The sequence below is a fragment of the Chelonia mydas genome, chromosome 4, assembly GCF_015237465.2.
Source record: "Chelonia mydas isolate rCheMyd1 chromosome 4, rCheMyd1.pri.v2, whole genome shotgun sequence".
NCBI lineage: Eukaryota > Metazoa > Chordata > Testudines > Cheloniidae > Chelonia > Chelonia mydas.
In genome coordinates this window covers 1,826,379-1,838,774 of record NC_057852.1, presented here as the reverse complement: position 1 = coordinate 1,838,774, position 12,396 = coordinate 1,826,379, and the positions used below count along the sequence as shown (strand labels likewise).

Below are 12,396 nucleotides of genomic sequence, written 5' to 3'. Positions count from 1 at the left end.
TGCCAGAGGCAAGCAACAGCAGGGGTTCGTTGCCCAGTGTGCGTCACCCAATAATCACAACGGGGTGGAGAAGCAGAAAAGTTTATTTGAAGCTTCAAAGAAGGTCCAGGGAGAATAGAATCTCCAATCCTGCACCCAGAGCAGGAAGTTACACAGGCTTTTATCCATCCTTTCTTCAGCATACTTATCCAATAGCAAGCTGCCCTAAGTATTCATATAGCCAGCCAATCCAGTTACCAGCTAGTTCCCTTGTTCTCTGTACCATCTGTTAAACCATACATAAAGCTGCTTTCTTCAGCATTGTTCTTCCATATCTGCCCTGTTTGGCCTTGTTTAGTCTCAGGCAGTCTGACTCTGCAACATATTGTTGCAGATCCTCAGCATAACTGCTGCGAGTGCCTCCAGGCGGGGGGGCCAAGGACACTTGGGCCTAGTGCGAGGGGGCTTCATCGACACTCGTGCTCTTCCATCCCCTCGAGTTACCTAGTGGCCATGCCCAGTGTCCCCAACACCAACACTCTGCCCCAGCCCGGAGCCCCCTCCTTCACCGAGCTCCCTCCCAGAGCCTGCAGCCCTCACTCCCTCACTCCCCGATACTCTGCCCCACACGTGCAGGCTGCTAGGCAGCAGCTTTGGTAACAGCACGTCAGTCTCTAGGTGTCTCTGTGGTGCAAGGGGTCAGCGCGTTCGGCTGTTAACCGAAAGGATGGTGGGTCGAGCCAACCCCGGGAGGACAATAAGCCTGGGCTACTTCCTTGCTCCTCAAGACCTGCTGGGAGCCTCAAAGGCCCTTTTTTGCCACCTCAAAACCATCCCTCTTGGCCTCAGTGGTTTCAGCTGGTGGCCCTCAGAGTGCGCTGGATGCGACCCAGAATCCCATCTCCCAGCAGCCATGCCAGGGGCTCAGGCTTAATCCTCAAGGCCAAGTGCAAAACCTTCAGCCGGGAACATTTCACTCCCTTCCCACCCAAGCAGCAAGGGAGAAATGGAAGAGATGCGCCAGCTAGAAGACGCCTCCCTCCCACTTCCCTGTTGGCTGAGCAAAGCTCTTGGCCTGCCTCATGCCTCGTCAGGGAAGCGTGGCCATGCTGCCCCAACCTGAGTCCCGGCCGCAGCCTGGCCTGCCCCGGCTGACGGAGTGCAGAGCCCCACGAGTCAATGGCAGGTCGAGTCTGAAGCCTCAGCTCTTTCCCTAGACAGCCACAAAGAGCTGCCCAGAGCTGCCCAGCATCCCGAGAGCCTCCCCTGTGTTCCCCTGCAGCAGCCGCCTGCCGGTGCGGGTGGGAGAAGAGGACGAGGAAGCATGGCTGCCTCAGGCCGGGACAGGAGCCCTCACCACATGCAGGCCTCTTGCCTTCAGCCCAGGCAGCCAGAGGTGCTGGGGAGCTCCCTGGCAGGCCCCCGCCTCAGCCACCTCTGGCCTCATGGCCTAGGCTCTTGGCGCTCTGCTGGTTACTACCTCGCATGAAGACCCAGAGCAAAAAGAAACAAGTGCATCCCTAGCAGAGGATGGTTTCGATCCACCGACCTCTGGGTTATGGGCCCAGCAGGCTGCCGCTGCGCCACTCTGCTGGGTCTTCACCCACAGCCCCCAGCATCTGGATTTAGGGGCAGATTAACCTTTTGTGGGCCCTGGTGCCAAACATATTTGTGGGCCCCTATGTCGTCATTGTGGGCTCCGAGCATGGGCCTGGGGTGGCAGGGCCATTGGTGCCCTAGTGTCCCCGGTACTGAATCTCAGAGACATTTTTCATTTTGATCACACACCTCTACATGACTATCTGCATTGCCATACACAGCTCCCTCAGCCCCCAGTTCTTCTCATTCAGCTCTACCCATGTGGGTTTACCAGTGTCCACACTGAGCAGAACTTTCAGAGAGATCAGGGAAGCTCCCCACAGATTTATCTCCTTCCTCATTCAGACCTTCTATAGCCACGTCTCCAGTGCCACCCCATGTCACCAGTCACTGTGTGTGGTCCCACTCTCAGCTCAGAGACCCAAAGCCAGCAGATACCTGGTCAGTTCTGACAAATCCCCTCCCCAGCGCCCATCCTGCCATTGGAGCAAGCCCCTTGCAAACACCATTTCCCCAAAGTGAAGACTTAGCCCTTGGGAATCTGAAGACACCAGCCTTTCTCCCTCTGCTCCCATCTACAGGCTAGTCTACTGCCTGGTCCCCACCACCTCTGCCCATGCTTGTTTCCTTTCTACTTTGGACATGCTCCCCAGCCAGCTGGGACTATTCTCCCACTGCAAGCCTGACCTGCTTCCTCTTTCCCTGCTCCCCTTGACATTCCTTTCCTATGGGTGACCTCTCTTCCTTGAGGTTAATTCCAGTTTCTTTATCCGCTCCTAGCTTAATGGCCCCCAGTAGTCACAGAGCCACCTGCAGCTTCTCTGACTATAGCCATGGGGCCAATTGCCAGAGGCCAGCCTGAGATAGCCGCAGCTACTAGTCAAGGGAGAGGTGGCAATTCCAAGGCTGAGCATGCTTGAACCTAACTACGGAGGCACTAGGGCCTCTAAATCCTCAGCACTGGCCCTAGGCAGCTGCAGACTCTGCAGTTAAGGGCTTCCCTCCTCTAGGCCATGGCTTTAAGTAGCTAAGATGCCCATCACCTGCAGCAGAGGCCACCAATTTCCATGCACCCCTCAGCTAGCACGTAATCGTGCAGAAAGTGCAGCCTGGATGATTTAGGAGGCTGGGGTACCAGGAAGTTCCCATCCCTGATCAGCAGCTCTGCAACAAGCTCACATGGCCCCCCTCCGCTGTGGGCCCAGGACCCTGGGAAGACAGTGGAGTTACCCTGTGTATAACCAGTTCTGTCCAAAGCTCGTTGAAGTGAGTGGGAGTCTTTTCATTATCTTTAATGGGCTGCGTACAGAATCAAAGGACCCCATTCTCGACTCTGGGAGCAAAGCACATTCTGTGCTGCACTGGTTTACTATGGTAACAGGAAGGTCTCACATTCCCCAGTGAATAAGCAACACCTCCTACAACACCTAACTTTTTCTGAGAGGCCTCCTGCCCAATTAGGAAATGTAAACCTGCTTCACTTACAAGGGCTGAAAATATCTGGTAGTGTGGTCACAAAAGCAAGGCCCTTCTGAATTCAGGAGGAATTTTGGATGTGCACAGAACACAGACAGGACTGGTCCGTGCACGGTTACAGAACTGCGGTAAAGTGGAACAATTTTCAGCTTGTGTGATTGGAGGATATCTGGATCCATATGGTAAGACTGTCCTACATAAATGAGGAAAAGGTGAGGTGCTTTTGATATTCTTTTGTTCCACTCTTTGTTTCTGTGGGGAATTTGCCAGTGCAATATTACTGTCTTCCCTTTCAACAATCAACACTAAAAGAAATGACCATGGCTGTTGAAAATAGCAATTCCAGTCCGAGTTAGCACTGGGGAGATGCCAGGATTTGTTGCTCAATTTTATTCTACTTTTTGCACAGCACGTTTCAGTGGATCAGCATATTTGATTGGGGAGAAATGAAGTAACAAGCAACCCAAATTGAGCTTGAGCACTCCTGAGTTTTGAGAATGTTCAAATGTGGAAGGCAGGTGCTCGATTCCCTTTCTGAATATTGGATAAATCTAGAAAGGAAAAGCCAATTTCTGCTTCCCTGGCTCAGAATGGAAATCCTCCTACAGGCCTGGTACTGTTTCTACAGCTGCCCAGGTCCTCGAGTAGAGCCTCCCCTCCCTTACTTTTCATTTTCACTTCTTGTGGGATCCACAGACCCCCCCTTGCTAGGCTTCAGACAGAGAGGGGCACTGTCCATTCAGCCCACCCAGTTGCTCCTTTGGGGGCTGCCAGGCGAGGTCACACCAGCATCCCTCATCCAGCCTGGGGAAGTCTTTGAGGGTGATATCCGGACCAAAGCCTTCTACTCCTTGGGCACACTTGTTCCCCATTCACAGCGCCACCCCTTCGAGCAGCCAGCTCCCCATTCACAGCAAGCTGCAGCGCATGGGGTCTCAGCTTCCCCACTCCCTCCCGCTCCCTCTCCTGTGGACAGTGGCCAAGGGAATGCTGGGAAATGTAGTTCCTTCCCCGCTCCAGGGCTGGCTCTCTAGGCAGGGAGCTGGCCAAGGAACTACAGCTCCCAGGGCCCCGTGGGCTCTCAGCTCCCAGGCTGGATCCCTGCTGCTCCGAGGCTCCACTTGGGCAGCGCTGGAGAGGGGAGGAAGCGAGTGTTATGGGCCCGTCTGAGCTTGGGCCTGGCACGGTGGAGCCACGGTGAATCCGGTCCTGTCCGGACTAGCGCCTTGCGAGCTCTACCGTGGGCAGCAGGTCTGCGGCTGCACAGCCTGGGGGACAGCAGACAGGTCTCTAGGTGTCTCTGTGGCGCAAGGGGTCAGCGCGTTCGGCTGTTAACCGAGAGGCTGGTGGTTCGAGCCCACCCAGGGACGCTGGTACCCTCGGGCTGTTTCCTTGCTCCTCAAGCTGTGCCGGGAGCCTCAAAGGCCCCTTTTTGCCACCTCAGACCCGACTCTCTTGGCCTCAGGGGGTTCAGCTGGTGGCCCGCAGAGTGCGCTGCAGGCACGTCAGAAACCCATCTCCCAGCAGCCGTGCTCGGGCTTAATCCTCAAGGCCAAGTGCAAAACCTTCCGCCAGGCACCTTTCGCTCCCTTCCCGCTTCTGCCAAGCAGCAAGGGAGAAACGGACGAGACGCGCCAGCTCGAAGACGCCTCCCTCCCACTTCCCTGTTGGCTGCACACAGCCCTTGGCGTGTCTCATGGCTCACCAGGGAAGCGCGGCCATGCTGCCCCAGCCTGAGTCCCGGCCGCAGCCTGGCGCTTTCCCCAGGTCAGCTCCAAACGTTCTTCGAGAGACGCGCTCGGTTCCCTCATGCCTCGCTGGGAACTAAAGGGAACCTCCCCTCCCCCGCCAGTGCTGCCCTTAGCTCCAGGCTGATTTTTCCGGGGAGGGGACGTGGAATTGACTCCTTTGCTGCTGAGAGGTGAGCCAGGCCAGTTCTCTGGAAGGCAAATGCAGAGCAGTTACACTGGAGGGGCCCAGACCTGCAGTGGGGGCACAGTGGAAATTAATAATGGGAAGATCATTTGTTAAATTAGTCTTCACTGACAAGATTTGTCTGTGTTTCTATTTCAAGTAATGGTGTTATTTAGAGGAATCAGTACATATTTTTACTGTAGTAATTAAACCCTTAACTTTATTAAATCAAGCCAAAAATTTAGTGTCACTTATTTTTTCTCTGTCCTAGCAGGAATGAATTGAATTTTGTGACTTTCTTGAAGAGAGATTAACTGTGGGGAATTCAGACTCTGTGTTTGTGAGCTGATGTTTTCCTCTCACAGGTCAGTGAATGCACTGCGATACTCAGAGGGATCTAAGGGCTGGTGTACGCTGGTCACTTAACTGGCAGAGCTACGTGTCTCAGGGTGTGAAAAATCCACACCCCAAAACCAATACAGTTAAGCTGATCTAAGCCCTGGTTAGACAGTGCTAAATAAAAGGAAGAATTGTTCTGTCCCTGTAGCTATTACAGGGATGGGAAAACCCCTCCAGCCTCTGTAGTGACTGTCTAGCCAAGGTGCTAGAGAAGTGTCACAGCAGAGTTTTAAGTGTAGACAGCCAAAGAGACCAGATCTGGCTCCAGTTCACACTATGGATGCTCAGGCACTAAGACTACAGTAATAATAACAGCCCAGTGCTTCCGTAGTTGGCAGGATTTGAACCTGCGCAGGGCGACCCCGATGGATTTCTAGTCCATCGCCTTAACCACTCAGCCACAACACTGGATGTACAGCTGCTCCACTACACTATGATTCAGTTCTCACAGAATTGTCACTTCAAATTGTTTGCTCAGACCAACTTCCCCGGCACACTCACGGCTGCTCATTAGTGTAAGTGTGTCCATGGCTGAACAGCGAGAATTCCTGCCCATTTCCCTTCCGGCTGGAGCACGATGAGAGTGTGTTTGTGTTAACGACATTGCTGTAGATCAGTGTTCATTCCCCACGTTGACAAGCAGACAGTCCCTTTCCTAGTCAAATCTCCAGCACATCATTCCAATAGCAGGGGTCGGGTTTTCTCTGGGGCATGGACACTTTTAAGGGGGTTGGTGCGTGAACTCAGCCTTGCATTCCATCCTTGATTTTGCATGGACTAACAACAGCAGCATAAAGAAAGAGCCGAGCCAATGTCTCCCCGACAGGGATGCAGGTGGCCACGTCCCTCTGTCTGACCATTGCCATTGCAGGAGAGAAGGGTTCACTGGAATTGAGTGCCCTGGCTCAGACAAGAGACACAGGGAGGTTTTGCTGTTCATGGATCTGTGCAAAGGAAATTGTGTCTCTGTGTGAAATTGAGGAGGGAAATGAAACATCCACATGGTGGCCCAATGCCCTACGGACTGTGGGTGAAGGGCTCAGGCTGAGAAATGATTTAACAGGGGTTTGTTTCAATTTATTGCCCTGATTAAAAATTATGGCTAAAAGGGGGCCATTGCTGTTAGTACTGGTACCTGTGTAGATCACCCCAGTGGGTGTCAAGTCCATGGCCTTAACCAGGGGTAGTCGATTCTTTTTATCAAGATCCAAATTTCTTGGTCAAGGTACAGTCAATGTCTAGACTCCAGAGAAATCAATACACTGAGGTAATAAGAAGTATATAAAAAGATTTTGCAGTCACTGTGGGCATAGCTATGATGTGGTTTGTTTCACTCTTTATATCTGGGGCCACCGCCTTTCCCTTTAGCCTTGCGGTTGACCAAGGGTAAAACTAAACGTCTCTTCAGATACCAGGGAGTGTTTGTGTTCTTTCCTGTGAGCTACACAGGGGTTTGATGTTGCTGCTTTCAATCCTCCGGCTCTGGCGGGATAAGGAACAAGTCAGGCTGTCACTGAACTGAAGGCGGGAGATCATTTTTTGACCGGGAGAGGGACACCTCCTCTTAAAGGTGTTTGTCTGGCTGGCAGCCCTGGTTCCCAGGTCTCTTCTGAGGGAAGAAAGTTTCTATGCAAAATACCAAAACTTTTAAAGGAGAGGAGGGAAAGGTGATGGCCACACGATGGGGCCAGTATGAACCACAATTTGGGGCTTTCACATGGGACGACTCTGAACATTGACTGATCTCCACTCCCTTGGATTTGAAGAGATGTTTACTTTTGGACTTGGGAAACTACAAGGCTGAAGCAATTATATCAGGGGTCTCAAACTCCCATCCTCCGGGACATTTGCCGCCCGCGAACCTCCCGAATGTGGCCTGCAGGGCTTTAGCAGTTTTGGCGCCAGGTCTCTCCCTTGGCCCCACCTGCTGCCCCCAGACGCTCCCCCCGCCCCCCGACTCCAGGGGCCCCAGCAGCGCAGCGGAGCTGAGCGGCGTCTTCCTGCTCGCTCCAGTGGCTGCCGGCCCCTCTCTGTGGCCCCAGGGCGGGGCGGGGGGGCTGTGCCTGCACGTGCTGCCCCTTCCTGAGTGCCCCTGTGGCCAATAGGGCACTGTGGGCGTGGTGCCTACGGCCAACAGGGTGCGGAGTCTCCCCCCCGACCTTGGAGCCCCAGGTAAGCACCGCACCTCCAACCCCCTCCCAGAGTCTGCATCCCCACCCCACATACCCCCCTCGCTTCCCCAACTCTCTCCCAGAGCCTGCATCACATTCCCCAGCCTCCAAACTCCCTCCCAGAGCCTGCACCCCCTTCCTCTGCACACCCCCCGAGCCTCCAAACTCCGTCCCAGAGCCTGCACCCCCTTCCTCTGCACACCCCCCGAGCCTCCAAACTCCCTCCCAGAGCCTGCACCCCCTTCCCACACACCCCCTCCTGACCCCAAACACCCTCCCAGAGCCTGCACTCCTACCCCCTCCTCCTGCACCCCCATCCCCTGCCCCAGTCCGGAGCCTGCACCCAGGACCCAAACTGCATCCCAGAGCCTGCACCCCAGACCCCCCTCTCCCACCCAAACTGCCTCCCAGAGCCCAACCTCTCACCCCTTCTGCACCCAAAGTCCCCTCCAGAGCCTGCACCCCAGTCGCCTAGCCCAGACCTCTTCTCCCACCCAAACTCCCTCCCAGAGCCTTAGGCAGGTGGGGGGGTAGAGATTTTTGGGGGGTGGAGTTTTGGGGACCGGGTTCTGGGTGGCATAATTGACATTATTGGCCCACTGGGAGAATTTGAGGATTGGCACTGGCCCTAAGGTAAAGTGAGTTTGAGACCCTGCTTTAAGGGATTGGAGCAATGCTGGGGAGAGGGAAGGGCACAGAGCTGGGGAGCAGTGTGTGCTCCAAGGAAAGTTGTTGTTGTGCTCTGGTGACACAGGGCAGGTGTGGGGATCTTGTAAGCCGTGGGGTTTGTGTAGAGATAAAGTTTATTAACCCCCAGGTTCAAAGCCGTTCCTGCTCTGGGCTATACAGGGCAGTCTTTATTGAGAGTGTAGCTCACTGGTTGAATATTTGCCGGCAGGGCAATGGGTTCCTAGTTCAAATCCAAGCACTTCCCTTTAAAAACTTTTTCAAATGAAAATCGATTTCCAGACCCATCTCCAGTGTGTTCAGGAGTCCGCTGAATGGGGATGATTGAAATGAATGTAAACACTCAGCAGTTCCCCTTGCCAATGTAGAAAACCCAGCAGAGCTGTCCAGCAGCTGAAAACCACTCCAGTCCTCGCGTCTCCAAGAGGGACACTCTGTATTTGGGGCATGTGTGACACCTCTGGGACGATGACAGGTGAAAAAATGCTGGATTCAATGACAGCTGAGACCACCGGAGGGGAAGGTGAATGGCAGCACCGCACAGGGTCATAACACTCAGATCCGGGGCTTCACTGTCACTACCCCTGTGTTTGCCCTCATTTATATCCTAAGAAACACACCCTTCCCCCTCCCCCACACACTGTCACATCCAACCTTTTCCCCTGGAGCCCACCCCAACCCTGCCCTACCCCTCTCCCACACACACACCATGGGACTCAGCCTCTCCGTGACTCACCCAGGTCAGGACTTGCCTCTGCATCGCCCCAACAGGGGAGCAGAGAGCCTGAAGGGCCACAGGAGACAGATGAAGATCGGCCGGAATAGAAAAGTCTTCCCTTCGCTTCTTCAGAGTCTCGTTAACCTCACCCAGGGGAAGTTCCAGCACCGGGTGGGCTCAAAGCACCAACCTTCCCCTCAGCAGCGGAAGGTGGGAACCAGCTCGATCACACGGAAGGAGGCTCCCCACCTCTGTTGCTGCTGTCCTGCAGCCTTTCCTATGGATTTGTTTTAGTAATGCAACCCCCGCCAACCCATCCATCTATGAACTAAAGAGACAAGTCCCTAAATGTGGGCTCCAGTGGTCCAATGGCTTAGTGCACAGGACTTATAGAGCAATGCTGCAGTTGTGAGTTGAAACCCCAGCTAGAGTACTGGTTTTCTGTAAGCAGATGGCTTCTGCCAGTCATTTTGCCCTGCGGAAAATACAATTCCAGCCCAGCAGACACCGAGGTCCCTTCCTTTACCGAGTGCAGGGCAGATTCACACATCTACAAGGCTCCGCTCTCCACCAGCCGCCTGTGTCAGGAGGGGTCAAGCAGAGCCCAGAGCACTGCCCATCCTGTGATTCTTCATCCCCTGACTCCCCTTCAATCTTTGCTCCCCAAATCACCTGTGTGCACACCCTCCTGGCTGTGAGACTCAAACCCTGCCTGACTTCTGTATGTTGGTATGTTTTGTGTCTGTCGTGTTGATGTGCATGTGGGTCCTGGGTGATTTTTGTGAATACCTTGTCCAGTTTTGTGTGCGTGTGTGTATGATTTTTGCATGCATATTGTTTTTTGCTTAGTATTCTTTTCGTATGTGGATTTTGTGTTTTCTTGTTGTGTGCTTTTTCTGTGTTTTTTGGTGTGGATTTGTTCTTTGTATGTTTTGAGTGGCTTTCCCTTATGTGTGTATGGCTTTGTGTGTGTGTGTGTGTGTGTGTGTATGTGTGTGTGGTTTTTGTTTATGTCTGTGTGGACCTGTGCACTGTGTGATTTTCCCTTTCTCTCTGTGTGTTTGTCTCTCTGTTTGTATCTTCATGTGTAAATTCACTGTAACTTTTCAAAACATCCAGAGCTTTGCCAATTTTCACCAGGAATTTTTCTCCATCAACCAATTCTCACTTGTTCCCTACCACTTGGTGACCATTGCCCCAGGGCACTGTCACTCTCAGGGTCCTGATTTCCCATTGACCCTTCCACCTTCTATTGGGACTGGGAACTAGCCAACCAAAAAACCCCACAAAGTTTTAGTAAAGGGCCAACAGTCCCCTTACACAATCCAGCCCTGTGAGGCTCACTGATGGCCAGAGAAGGCAGCAGAAGCTGGTCCCATGGTGTAATGGTCAGCACTCAGGACTCTGAATCCTGCAAGCTGAGTTCAAATCGCAGTGGGACCTTGTGGTAAATCCCTGGAGCTCAAACTCCTCACCTTCCCTGTCTCTGGCTGTGCAAGAGTGAGTTGTTTACCTCCTACTGGTGACTCCAGCCCTCTGGAGCCAGGTCTTTGGGTGGGATGGCTGCAATGGGTTGGGGCTCTAGAACTGGCTACTGATGCCTGCAGTCCTGTGGTTTGACCTGGTGGTTGGGATTCTCGCTGCTTCACCTGATGCCCACAAGTTTGTACTTGCTGCCACATTTTTCCTCTTTCCCACATGGCGCCTGAAGAAAGGAGTGCCAGGGCCATGCTGTAGGCATATTTTATATAGGCATATTTTTAATATTTGTAATTTGAAATAATTGTAATTCTGCAATATTGATTTGCAGCTCTCCATAGCTGCTGACAGTGTCTGTGTTAAAGCTTGCAAACTGTCAATTGACTCTAACTACCTTGTAAGCCATTAATTAACTCTAAGCGATGCTTTGTAATTGACAGGGACACCTTACAACACAAAGCGCTCAATTGACACTACTCTCTCTGAAAAAAGAAAAGGAGGACCTGTGGCACCTTAGAGACTAACCAATTTATTTGAGCATATGCTTTCTTGAGCTACAGCTCACTTCATCCAATGCAGTGAGCTGTAGCTCACGAAAGCTTATGCTCAAATAAATTGGTTAGTCTCTAAGGTGCCACAAGTCCTCCTGTTCTTTTTGCAAACACAGACTGGATACTCTCTCTGAGTTGACACTTTTGCTTGCTTGTAATTGAGATTGACGCTTGTCAAGGTTCCTTCCCCACTCTGAATGCTAGAGTACAGATGTGGGGACCTGCATGAGAACCTCCTAAGCTTACTTTTACCTGCTTAGGTTAAAACTTCCCCAAGGTACAAACTATTTTACCTTTTGCCCTTGGACTTTTGCTGCCACCACCAAACGTCTAACACCAGTTATTGGGAAAGAGTTCGTTTGGAAACATCTTTCCCCCCAAAATCCTCCCAAATCTTACACCCTTTTTTCTGGGGAAGGTTTGATAAAAATCCTCACCAATTTGCATAGGTGACCACAGACCTAAATCCTTGGATCTTAAGAACAATGAAAAAGCATTCAGTTTCTTAAAAGAAGAATTTTAATAGAAGAAAAAGTAAAAAGAATCACCTCTGTAAAATCAGGATGGTAAATACCTTACAGGGTAATTAGATTCAAAACATAGAGAATCCCTCTAGGCAAAACCTTAAATTACAAAAAGACACAAAAACAGGAATATCCATTCCATTCAGCACAGCTTATTTTCTCACCCATTTAAAGGAATCAGAATCTAACGCATATCTAGCTAGATTACTTACTAAGTTCGAAGACTCCATTCCTGTTCTGTCCCCGGCAAAAGCATCACACAGGCAGACCCAGACCCTTTGTTTCTCCCTCCCGCCAGCTTTTGAAAGTATCTTGTCTCCTCATTGGTCATTTTGGTCAGGTGCCAGTGAGGTTATCCTAGCTTCTTAACCCTTTACAGGTGAAAGGGTTTTTCCTCTGGCCAGGAGGGATTTTAAAGGTGTTTACCCTTCCCTTTATATTTATGACAACGCTTATGAGCGCAAACCGCTCAGTTGACTTGACTTGCTCAATTGGTTTTGCTCAATTGACTCTACTCTGTAAACTGATACTTTGTAATGGAGATTGGCACTTTTTGTAACAACAACCGCAGAAAGCCCTTAACTGGCGCGGCTGGCATAGGACTAAATTCCTATAAAAATGGACTCTGAGAACTGAGAACTTTCAGTCTCCGGTTCTGCCACCACCCTCCAGGAGCATCGGATGCGCATCTGACACGGACTTGGCTCCATTCTCGTGTCCAGGCCACCTGGCCAGTGCTCTGTCACGGGCAACGTCTAGGCTGGTCACTATAACCTCTATGCAGAACTTGTATGACTCAATGTATGAATGTATCTGTAGATAAGTAAGGAATAAGTAGTGACATAGCTGTGAGTGTTTTCTATATTTTTATTATATTTACAATAAATGTGGCATTTTGC

At 51.8% G+C, this 12,396-nt stretch overlaps 2 non-coding genes across 2 annotated transcripts; one reads left to right on the top strand and one right to left on the bottom strand.

The window, feature by feature from the left end:
- The first annotated feature begins 4,350 nt into the window (after positions 1-4,350).
- Positions 4,351-4,424, top strand: TRNAN-GUU. Its single transcript has one exon. It is a non-coding gene; the product is annotated as a tRNA-Asn (tRNA).
- Positions 4,425-5,693: 1,269 nt separating this feature from the next.
- On the bottom strand, positions 5,694-5,774 carry TRNAS-AGA. Its single transcript has one exon. It is a non-coding gene; the product is annotated as a tRNA-Ser (tRNA).
- Between the last annotated feature and the right edge of the window lie 6,622 nt (positions 5,775-12,396).